At 40.9% G+C, this 10915-nt stretch overlaps 1 protein-coding gene across 1 annotated transcript in view; it reads left to right on the top strand.

Moving 5' to 3' along the window:
- The first annotated feature begins 343 nt into the window (after positions 1-343).
- Positions 344-10915, top strand: part of UNC93B1 (unc-93 homolog B1, TLR signaling regulator) — a 201802-nt gene continuing 191230 nt past the window's right edge. Inside the window, exon 1 of the mRNA XM_044296694.1 lies at positions 344-365. The gene's annotated coding sequence lies outside the window, so the exon portion shown is untranslated. The remainder of the gene's footprint in view (positions 366-10915) is intronic.

The raw sequence follows: 10915 nt of genomic DNA, 5'->3' as shown, positions 1-10915 counted from the left end.
AAAATGCTCACTTAACAGCTGCAACACCTGAGCTAGACAATCGTATGCCAGACCAACATCAACCATGCAACTCACCCTGTCCCACTCATCCCAAGCCTGCTGGTACTGGCGCCATGTCCTGCTTGATACAGACCACTACAGTAACTGAATCACTGCACTTCCACCAAGGTCCACAGGTTTCGGGGACACGCCCCTGACCTCATTTGTATAAGGCACTAACTCCCAAAACCTACAGGACAAAGCGTCATTTACCAAGTTCATTACGTCTCGCAGGTGCTTGGCAGATATACAAGTGTTCAGCTCCAAGCAACACAATACTAAATGTTGTACACAGGCCACAAATGAGGGGAAGAAGAAGAAGTCAGGTAAGAAATGGCATGCACCACCGCCTGTCACAATAAAAACACCCGCTTATTGGAGAAATAAAGGCTCCACAGCTCCACTGCCATTAGAATGGGAAACCGTTCCAGGAGTGCCAGATTTTTGACCAGTCCATGCACCAACTGGGCAGAAAACATAGTACCCTTTTTCCCCATACATCCAAACAAATAGAAGCTGTCGGGATGTCCAAGGAACAGATCGAAAGCCAATTCAATATCCGTTTTTGCCATTAGTGCCCCTAACCAATGCCTATGCCTTATCAAAAGACACATAGGCAACTGTAGTTAATTCTTGGGAAATACCACCATTTGCTAGGAAAGGACAAATGGTTTTTGAAACTAAACTTATTGGGCTTCTTCTTTGGAACAACCCCTGTAGGGAAACCCGCAAATTTGGGCCAATGAGTATCCCCATCATCCACCCCAGCTCGACCTCCTTCCTTCATTTATCAGTTGCCACCCCCGATGTTCTCCTATCGACTTCAGATTACCTGCAAAAACAGGAGGATGTTGGATCAAAGGAATGGCAGAAGCCATAAGTAAACCCCCAACCTGAGCAACGCGGCTGCAACTCTATCTAAGTATTGCTTTAATCTTCACCCACATCTTCCATTTTTTCCAAAAGGCCTTGTAATATACCCAACAGCTGACCTAATATGGTGCTACCTAGTGGGTCAGGAAATGCAATATCACCCAATGAGGCCCCTATACCATCCTGGGTGCTGTAGCAAGCTTCCCTAAGGTGCTGCTGGATGTATGCAGGGCTGCCACCTCTATTATCTGCCGCAGTAATTTCAACAAATCTGCCATGTCGTCTCATCCATCTCCAAAGAAGGTAAGACCCTCCCACCATCTTTTTATACATCCTACTTCCAATGTTAACCTGTTTGTCTCCCTTTCCTCTCCCTTGTCATGCCAGGCCTCCACTGAGAGCTCCATTCTTTTACTTTATAATACACTGTAAATCAATGTTCCAATGTCTACAATATCATGTTGGAAAGCTCTAAGCAGATTAACATTGCTGGCAGCATAGCAGCAGAGAATAGCTGTAATTTTATACTGTCAAATGCCTTTTTCCACTCAGTGGCCGAGATTTACTAAGCCTGTAGAGGGCGTAAATTAAAACAGACTAAACCTGCACTATAATTTACATATTGGCTCAGGCTGGATGATAAATTTCGTGCATTCTAGAGACTTTTGTCTAACTCTATTCATCTATTGGTATAGATGGTATAGAGTTAGATAAAAGTGTCTGGCATCAACTAGTAAAATTATAACATCAAAATAGTATTATTATTAATAATTAAGTATTGAAATTAGGGATAAGCGAATAGCGAATTTGCATAAAACTTCTTTCTAATACTGCACGGAGCAGGAGCTCCGTACAATATTAGAATGTATTGGCTCCGATGAGCCAAAGTTATTGCTTCGAGAAGTCTCGCGAGACTTCACACAATAACTACAGAAATTAAATTTGTACTGTAAAAAAATATTTCCCAAACTCGGGTTCGGTTCCAAGTGGTACCTTGGAACCGAACTCGAGTTGGGGAAATGCATTACAATGTAATGCATTGTAAAGGGGATCAGACACCCAAAAGTTGAAGTCCCAGATTGGGAAAAAAAAAAGTTAAAAAAGAAGTAATAAAAAAGTGTTACAAAAAATGAAAAGTTTCAAGTAAAAAAAAAAAAAAAAAAAAAAAAAAGCATCCTTTTCCCAAAATAAAGTTAAGAAAAATTATTTAAAAAAAGGGAAAAAGAGAATAGTAGACATATTAGGTATCGCCGCATCCGTATCGACCGGCTTTATAAAAATATCACATGATCCACCCAGTCAGGTGAAGGCCGTAAAAAAATAAAATAAAAAATTAAATGTACAAAAACAGACATTTTCTGGTCACCTTGCCTCACAAAAAGTGTAATACTAAGTGATATAAAAGGAGTATTTAGCCAAAAATGGTACCAATCAAACCGTCATCTCATCCGGCAGAAAATGAGAACCTACCTAAGACAATCGGCCCAAAAAAAATAATATATGGCTCTCAGAAAATGGCAACGCAAAAACAAGATTTTATTCTGTTCAAAAAGGCTTTTACTGTGTAAAACAAAAATAAAAATAATAGACTTATTAGGTATCGCCGCGTCCGTAACAACCTGCTTAATAAAAATATCACAGGAGATAGCCCCTCAGGTGAATGCTGTAAATTTGTTTAAAAAGCTATGCCAAAACGGCCATTTTTTTCACCTTGCCTCACAAAAAGTGTAATATTAAGTGATCAAAAAGTCTTATGTACCCCAAAATGGTACCACCTCATCCCGCAAAAAATGAGCCCCCACATAAGACAATCACTCAAAAAATAAAAACCAGTTGCACCCGTAAAACAATTAATCAAAATAGGCGCTGCAAAAGCCATATGGCGCTTCTTCTATTCTGAATCCTGCCATGTGACCCCCACAGCAGTTTACCACCACATATAGAGTGTTGCTGTATTCAGGAGAAAATAGGTTACAAATTAGGGTGTGCTTTTTCTCCTGTTACCCCTTGTGAAAAGTTTCGGGCTAAAGCAGCTAACTGCTTCCAAATTTCAAAAAACGCTTAGGGGGTCAAAGTGATTAGTACAACCCTTAATATATTCTTTAGGGGTGTAGTTTCCAAAATGGGGTCACTTTGTGAGGGTTTCCACTGTGGGTGTACATCAGGGTCTCTTTAAATACAAAATAGCGCCTAAAAACCATTCTAGCAAAATCTGCCTCCAAAATCCATATGGCGCTCCTTTCCTTCTGACCACTGCCATGTGCCCATAGGACAGTTTACTGCCACATATGGGGTATTTCTGCAAACTGCAGAATTAGAATAATATATATTGCTGTTAACCCTTGCTGTATTGCAAGAAAAATTTGATTAACATAAAAAAATCTACTAAAAAAGTACCATTTTGAAATTTCACCTCCATTTTCCTTTAATTCTTGTGGAACACCTAAAGGGTTAACAAAGTTTGTAACATCAGTTTTGAATAATTTGAGGGGTGTAGTTTCTAAAATGGTCATTTATGGGTGGTTTGGTTTCCATTCCGTAAGCCCCTCAAAATCACTTTATAACTGAATTGGTGCTTAACAAAATGGTTTTGGAAATTTTGAAAATTTGAAAAATGGTGTCACGAGGGTGTCAAGAGCCACGCCTGACTCCGTTGTACCCGGGGTCAGGAGGTCGCAGCGGTTGGCTGCACGCTCTGTGTCAGATAGGGAAGTTTCCTTATTGTAGCTTTCTGGGTTTGCTTTACAAACCCTTTTGGCTCACTCAGGGATCCGTAGCTCCTTCTCTCAGCTGTTCCTTGTCCAGCACTCCCAATCCTCCTTATATTCCCCTCTCACACTTCTCTGGTTGCCAGATATAGAGCTTCCTGCCTGGACATCTATTCTGACCCACTGGAGCTGTGTTGCTGCGTTCTCTGAGTGTTGCCTTAGAACGCTACCCTCCGGATCCCTGTTGGACCTTTGTGGACAATTGTTGCCGTCCACCTGGGTGTTTGTGTTTGTCTGTGTTTGTCTGTCCTCTCCCTGGTGTTTCCCTCTTAGTGCAGTGGTGAGGACTAGCGATCCCACCGGCCCGTTCATTATCTAGGGCTCATTTCAGGGAAAGCCAGGGTTTAGGCACGTGATCGCCGCACGGGTGAGGAACCCGTCTAGGGACGTCAGGGCAGGCAGGTGCCAGCTGCAAGGTGAGTTAGGGGTCACCACCTTTCCCTCTCCCTTGGGCAGGGCTTTCCCTGTTTTCCTCCCTGTGCGTGTTGCCGGTCATTACAAATGGCTTCTAAATGAGATAGACAAGGCAGCAAATCATAATGAGGTGGTTATTATGGGGGACTTCAACTACCCAGATATAGACTGGGAAACTAAAAGCTGTACATCCCATAAAGGAATACAATTACCTCTCCTAACTGGTTCAGGGCCCGACTAGAGGGACGGCCATACTGGACTTAGTCTTAACCAGTAGGCCTGACAGAACAAAAGACGTTCAGGTTGGGGGACACCTGGGAAATAGTGACCATAAAGTAATAACCTTCCAATTATCATTCAAAAGAGCGTTTCTACAGGGAGGAACAAAAATACCAAACTTCAAAAAAGCTAAATTTAGCCAACTAAGAGAGGCCATAGGCCTAACTAACGGGGACAAAGTCCTCAAAAATAAAAATACAGCCACAAAATGGGATATCTTTAAAAGCATCCTAAAATCTCATTGTGAGAGGTTCATACTGTATGGGAATAAAAGGTTAACCACTTTCCGTCCCCCCATACGATATAAACGTCCTATGGGTGGATCTCTATTTCTGAATGGACGCTTTAAAACGTCCGTTCAGAAACTGCAGCTGCTGATCGGGTTGCCCGCTGTCAGTGACAGCAGGGCAACCCAGAGAAAAGGAAGGGACAGTGCCCAGGTGTCCCTGCCTTCTAGATCGCTGCATACACAGCGCTATGCGCTTCCTGTTCCGGCCCGGCGGTCACAGACCTCAATCAGCACTGTATTGCGCTGTACAGCCTCTCTGGGGGGTGTATTTTTCCTGTAACTGGGGCTACTATGTCAGCCCCAGTTACAGGAGAAATCAACAGTGAAAAAAAAAGAAAAAGTGAAGTAAATGTCCCCCAGAGGTCTTGTATGACCTTAAATAAAATAAAATAGACATATTTGGTATTGCCGCATCCGTAAAAACCAGCTCTATAAAAATATCACATGACCTAACCCCTCGGGTGAACACCGTAAAAAAAAAAAAAAAGTCAAAACAAGCAATTTTTGTCACCTTACATCACAAAAGGTACAACACCAAGTGATCAAAAACGCGTATGTCCCACAAAATGGTACCAATAAAACCGTCACCTCATCCCACAAAAAATGAGCCCCTACATAAGAAAATCTCTAAAAAAATAAAAAAAATTATAGCTCTTAGAACATGAAGACACTAAAACATATTTTTTTTGGTTTAAAAAAATGCTATTATTGTTTTAAAGTGAAACAAATAAAAAAAAGTATACGTATTAGGTATTGCCGCCTCCTTAAAAAACAGCTCTATAAAAATATTACATGAGCTAACCCCTCAGGTGAACACCGTAAAAAAAAACTAAGAAAAACTGTGTCAAAACAAGCAATTTTTGTCACCTTACATCACAAAAGGTGCAACACCAAGTGATCAAAAACGCGTATGTCCCACAAAATGGTTCCAATAAAACAGTCACCTCATCCCACAAAAAATGAGCCCCTACATAAGAAAATCTATCAAAAAATAAAAAAAACTATAGCTCTCAGAACATGGACACATTAAAACATAATTTTTTGTTTAAAAAATGCTATTATTGCGTAAAACTTTAATAAATGAGAAAAAGTATACATATTAGGTATCACCACGTCCATAACAATCTGCTCTATAAAAATGTCACTTGACTGAACCCCTCAGGTGAACGCTGTAAAAATAAATAAATAGAAACTGTGCTAAAACAACCAATTTTTTGGTCACCTTTCCCCATAAAGTGTTATAATGAATGATCAAAAAATCATATGTACCCAAAAATAGTACTAATAAAACTGGCACCTTATCCCCTAGTTTCCAAAATGGGGTCACTTCTTGGGAGTTTCTATTGTAAGGGTGCATCAGGGGGCTTCAAATTGGACATGGCATCTAAAAACCATGTGGAGTTTATTTTCTTCTGCGCCCTGCCGTGTGCCCATACAGCAGTTTATGACCACATGTGGGGTGTTTCTGTAAACCGCAGAATCTGGGTAATAAATATTGAGTTTTGTTTGGCTGTTAACCATCGATGTGTTAAAGAAAAAATTTGCTTAAAATGGAAAATCTGCCAAAAAAGTGAAATTTAAAAATTTGATCTCCATTTTCCTTTAATTCTTGTGGAACGCCTAAAGGGTTAACAAAGTTTGTAAAATTGGTTTTGAATACCTTGATGGGGTGTAGTCTCTACAATGGGGTCATTTATGGGGGTATCCACTATGTAAGCCCCACAAAGTGACTTCAGACCTGAACTGGTCCTTAAAAAGTGGGTTTTGGCAATTTTCTTAAAAATTTGAAGAATTGCTTCTAAACTTCTAAGCCTTCTAACGTCCTAAAAAAATAAAATGACATTTCCAAAATGATGCCAACATAAAGTAGACATATGGGGAATGTCAAGTAATAAATATTTTATGAGTTATTGCTTTCTGTTTTAGAAGCAAAGAAATAGAAATTTTGAAAATTGCGAATTTTTCAAATTTTTGGGTAAATTTGGGATTTTTTCATAAATAAAGGTGAAATATTTTGACTCAAATTTATGACTATCATGAAGTACAATGTGTCACGAGAAAATAATCTCAGAATGGCTTGGATAAGTAAAAGTGTTCCAAAGCTATTACCACATAAAGTGACGCATGTCAAATTTGTAAATTTTGACCTGGACACTAGGGCATCAATGACCCTTGGTCGTGAAACGGTTAAGCATGCATGGGATAGGCCATCATCCATAAGCATGAACAAGACGAGTTATAAACTAGTACAGAAGGAAAGAGGCCCCTGCCCGCAAGGGCTTAGAATCTGCAAGGTATGGAGGAAGGACACAGTAGGAGAGGGTAAAGCTGGTCAGGGCGGTATAGCAGCAGCAGGGTCACTAGTTTGTAGGCTTGTCTAAAGAGGTGGGTTTTCAGGTTTCTTTTGAAGGATTCCACTGTAGGTGAGAGTCCCATATGTTGGGGTAGAGAGTTCTAGAGTATGGGGGATGCACAGGAAAAATCTTGGAGGCGGTTATGGGAAGAGGTGATAAGAGGACAGGAGAGAATGAGATCTTGGGAGGATCAGACACTACATGTGGGTATGTATTGGGAAAGTAGCCCAGAGATGTATGGAAGGGACGGGTTGTGGACGGCCTTATATGTATTTGTTAGTATTTTAAACTGAATTTGCTGGGCAATGGGGAGCAAGGGAAGGGATTGGCAGAGTGGACGAGTGTGCAGCTATTGATCATGATAGATAGGTCTGGGGGAAAAGGTTAGGCAAGATGGGGGAAAGATGATAAATTCTGTTTTATAGTAAAGCTATTGCTCTGTGTAATGCAGAAATCACCTTTGCTAGTGAAGACAGAATTCAAACTCCTGGCCTTGATGCTCAGCATATAAGCAAAAAATGAAGAAGGTAATTAATCTTCTAAAACATTAGCAGCTTTTAATGAAAAACATAAAAAGATGAGGTCCAACATATCTACAGTAAATGTTTCAGACACTCAGTGCTAAATCATGGTATACAAACATTGCAGGACACTAGACATTTAAAACCAACACAGACCAATCGGAACAGATGTGGAAGTGAAACCTCACAGATGAAATACACAGCGTATATATTAGAATATATAATGTCAACATCATTTTAGACCAAATGAAATAAAGAATCATCCAAACTAAGATAAAGGTGATTAATAAAAATATAAATCATTTCTACACCACAAGAAAATGAACCTGTTTGTGACAACCAGATTTTATTTTTGACTTGTTTCGATTGAAAAAGTCGAGAAGAAAGGATATTTCTCAAAGTTTTCCCTTATTGCACACACATACACATCCTATTCCCAATTTCTAGTTTAGCCGTATCTCAGCACCTTAATGTGCAGAATCCCTTGTCTGGCTCCCCCAAGCAGACCTTAGATCAGACCCCCAGTGTGAATGACCCCACCAAGCAGACTTTAGATCAGAGCCCCAATGTGAATGATCTCCCCCAGCAGACCTCAGATCAGAGCCCAATGTGAATGAACTCCCCCAAGCTGACCTCAGATCGGAGCCTGATATGAATGACCCCCAGGCAGACCTCAGATCAGAACCCAAGCTCAGAGCAAACATTAAAAAACAATTAATAATTAACTTACCTCCCCTGCTTCGGGCACAGCCACCACTCCTTACATCCATGCTCTTCTAGTTCAGTCTGCCTCACTCTGTGCTGTGCACTGACGCGCACAGCATGAGGTCACAGCATGCCAACGTCCTCACACTGTGCGCAGTTACAGCACAGTGAGTGGCCGAGGAACAGGAAGTGGTGAGTACAGAACCCAGGAAGCACTGCATTCACTGCTTCCTGGTTCCCCTGTACTAATTAGCACTTCCTTTCCTTCTGAGCCCTGCCCCCTTTTTAAACAAGAGGTAAAATGTGTAGATTCTAGGTGTAGACACATTAGTATATATGGGCCAGTATGTAAGTTTTTGTATGAAAACCTGAATTGAAAAATGGCATAAAATAAAAACGTTGAGTGACAAATAGCTGCATACACATAGTTTGTGAATTGGTGTTACTCTACCTAGAGCATAATGTATCAACAGGGGTTTGATTCCAGGGCTACAACCACACCACAGGCCACAGCAGGCTCCAATTTAACTAATCAGACTGCGATCTGCATTGTTATTAGCTGCGTGACCATTAACAGTGAAGACCATCTAAACAATGTGGTCTCATTAGTTTAATTAAAGCCCTTTGTGGCCCATACTGACACGCGTTAATGAACCACAGCATGACCGCAAGTGGTTGTACCCTAATACGATTCAACATTTTTGTGTGGCATCTACAAAAACTGTGTTTTAATTTTTGACATTTTAATCATAAACACCCTGTATTGATTATGGAGATAAAAATAGTGGAGAGGTAGATACCAGAGAACCAAAGGAAAGTGATTACAAAGTACATTATAGGATTGCTCATACAGCTTCTGCTATTGTAGGTTTAGCATTTTTTCACCAACGGAATGGTAGAAGTGGAATTCCCTTTCAGTTCTGGACCAATTAGACTGAACAAATATGTATTGTAATGAAGAGTATAATTTTAATTTCAGAACTAGTGTTAAGCGAGCATGCTCGGCCAAATATCTGTGCGGTTCGAGCATCGCTATGCTCAGCACATGGCGGTACTCGGCCGAGTACTGCATGTGCTCGAGCGCCATGCTCGAGTCTCCTTCCCGTACGTTTCGCGGCTGCTAAGCATCCAATAAACGTGCAGATAATTACTGCCATCGCTGTAATGCCATTTGGCTACTGGCATTACAGTGATTGGCTTGCCGGAACGCTATATAGCACCCGATGACGCGGGTTTGACTCATTGCGAGTAAGGGAGAGCTGCGCTTAGGAAGGGACAGATAGTGTAGGGAGTTTGTGATCACAATTTATTCAATTTTAAACGTTTCAAAGACCCAAAAGTCCTTTTAAGGACTATTGTGTGTGGTGGCAGCAATTTAATCTTGCAAAGTAGTCTTTGATTTTTTTTTATAGAGGGTGTCTTCAGTGATTTGTGACATCTGTTCAGCAATCTGTGTGTCAGGGGCAGAGGGCAGAGATAGGAAAAATATTATTAGTAACATAGTACATGAGGCCGAAAAAAGACATTTGTCCATCCAGTTCGGCCTGTCATCCTGCAAGTTGATCCAGAGGAAGAAGCCAATTTTGTGAGGTAGAAGCCAATTTTCCCCACTTTAGGGGAATGAAAAACTTCTTCCTGACTCCAATCAGGCAATCGGAATAACTCCCTGGATCAACGACCCCTCTCTAGTAGCTATAGCCTGTAATATTATTACGCTCCAGAAATACATCTAGGCCCCTCTTGAATTCCTTTATTGTACTCACCATCACCACCTCCTCAGGCATAGAGTTCCATAGTCTCACTGCTCTTACCATAAAGAATCCTCTTCTATGTTTGTGTACAAACCTTCTTTCCTCCAGACGCAGAGGTGGTCCCTTGTCAGAGTCACAGTCCTGGGGATAAATAGATGATGGGAGAGATCTCTGTACTGACCCCTGATATATTTATACATATTCATTAGATCTCCCCTCAGTTGTCTTTTTTTATAAAGAGAATAACCCTAATTTTGATAATCTTTCAGGGTACTGTAGTTGCCCCATTCCAGTTATTACTTTAGTTGCCCTCCTCTGGACCCTCTCCAGCTCTGTTATCTCTGCCTTGTTTACAGGAGCCCAGAACTGTACACAGTACTCCATGTGTGGTCTGACTAGCGATTTATAAAGTGGTAGGACTATGTTCTTATCACAGGCATCTATGCCCCTTTTGATGCAACCCATTATCTTATTGGCCTTGGCAGCAGCTGCCTGACACTGGTTTTTGCAGCTTAGTTTGCTGTTTATTAAAATTCCTAGATCCTTTTCCATGTCAGTGTTACCGAGTGTTTTACCATTTAGTATGTACAGGTGACTTGCTTTATTCCTTCCCATGTGCATAACTTTACATTTGTCAGTGTTAAGCCTCATCTGCCACTTATGTGCCCAAGCCGCCAATCTATCCAGATCCCTCTGTAGTAGTATACTGTCCTCTTCAGTGTTAATTACTTTACACAGTTTAGTGTCATCTGCGAAGATTAATACTTTACTATGCAAGCCTTCTACAAGATCATTAATAAATATATTGAAGAGAACAGGGCCCAATACTGATCCCTGAGGTACCCCACTAGTGACAGTGACCCAATCTGAGCGTGTACCTTTAATAACCACCCTCTGTTTTCTATCATTGAGCCAGTTACTT

Source organism: Bufo gargarizans, chromosome 6 (assembly GCF_014858855.1).
Source record: "Bufo gargarizans isolate SCDJY-AF-19 chromosome 6, ASM1485885v1, whole genome shotgun sequence".
NCBI classification, from domain to species: Eukaryota; Metazoa; Chordata; class Amphibia; order Anura; family Bufonidae; genus Bufo; species Bufo gargarizans.
The sequence above is the reverse complement of the archived record's forward strand: the minus strand, read 5'-3'. Positions and strand labels throughout refer to the sequence as shown.